Genomic DNA, 1,431 nt, shown 5'->3' with positions numbered 1-1,431 from the left:
AAGCAAATCAATGTCAGAAGGCCAACAATGAAGTGCACCAATTCTGTCAAGAGGAGGTTTCAAAGATACAACCAGAAGCTGGTGGACGGAAACCAAAAACACTTAACTGAGGTAAACAAAGAGATATTTAACCTAGGATTACCATTCCTATACATACATATTTGTTACGTCTGTGTTATGATACTTTGATGTGGTGGCATCTCCCAACACCAGCCACATATTGATTGAAGTTAATTACATTAAAGGCATGGATGGGAATCGAACCCACGATCTTTGGTTTACGAGACCAACGCCTTACCATTTGGCCACCACGCCTCTCTGTACTTCAATATCAATTATTCCTAACTGGGCTTTTAAATATAATGATTTAAACCTCATAATGTGAATTTTCTGAGGATAAAAATAGGAAGTCATGGATACGGACTGGACCAACACCTTAAGACTTGGTCACCACACCTTCATCAGCTGTGTATTTTTATTCTGTTTTTTAAATTGTTGTACATTTTTTTGCATAATTAAGACCATCCAGACTGACTTAGTTACCCACAACAAACCAAAGAAAGCAACCTCCCCTGTTTATGGGATTTCCATAACGTTATTCTTCTTCTGAGCTGGTTTCAAACAGCTGGATTCCTCCAACGCTACAGCTACTGATCGAATCCAGGGATGGTTTCTGTTTTTGTGGTAGAAATTCAATCAAAGAGCAATTACATGTTTTATTGCTAATAAATGTCATGTTCTATCTTTCTATATGCTACAGGAAGAGAAAATTTTTTCCTAATAAGTTGTACACAGCCTGACTTTGAACAGAAGAACCACTGAGAGACAAAGTGAAGAACTTCCTGAAGATGTTACCTTAACATGGTTATCATGTCTGAGGATTGAACCCACAATCTTTGGTTTACAAGACCAACACCTTACCACTTGGCCACCATGCCCTCTTTGCATCCTCTGGTGGTTGTTTTGTCTTGTGTGTTCTTGCCGTTGCAGAACATGTTTTTGTGGTAATTTTTCTTCTATTTTTGTCAATTTTTGTGGTCAATCTGTGTCTCTTTGTAGTTGTTTTCTATTTCTGTGGCTGTTTTGTGTCCTTACATGATCATTTTGTGCCTTTTTTGTTGTCACTGCACATCTCTTTTAGTGGTTGTTTGGTGTCTCCTTGTTGTCTTTGTGGTCATTTCACTTCTCTTTTTGGCGATTTTCTGTCACTTTGTGGTTGATTTCTGTCTTTAAATTGTTTTGTTTTGTATTTCTGTGGCTGTTTTGTATCTATTCTGGGTCATTTTGTGTCTTCTTCTTGAGGTATGGCAAAAATCAATCATCTCCGGAAACAAAAACAAAGTGAAATGTGAAAAACTGACACACAAACCTGAGACTTTTGTGGCTCCGTGCGGCTCCGTCGCCTTCAGGTGGAAACGCTGGGATCTGTCT

At 38.5% G+C, this 1,431-nt stretch overlaps 1 non-coding gene across 1 annotated transcript; it reads right to left on the bottom strand.

The window, feature by feature from the left end:
- Positions 1 to 243: 243 nt before the first annotated feature.
- On the bottom strand, positions 244 to 315 carry trnat-cgu (transfer RNA threonine (anticodon CGU)). The gene has a single exon. It is a non-coding gene; the product is annotated as a tRNA-Thr (tRNA).
- Between the last annotated feature and the right edge of the window lie 1,116 nt (positions 316 to 1,431).

The sequence above is a fragment of the Stegastes partitus genome, unplaced genomic scaffold (genome assembly GCF_000690725.1).
Source record: "Stegastes partitus isolate 25-593 unplaced genomic scaffold, Stegastes_partitus-1.0.2 Scaffold1262, whole genome shotgun sequence".
NCBI lineage: Eukaryota > Metazoa > Chordata > Actinopteri > Pomacentridae > Stegastes > Stegastes partitus.
The sequence above is the reverse complement of the archived record's forward strand: the minus strand, read 5'-3'. Positions and strand labels throughout refer to the sequence as shown.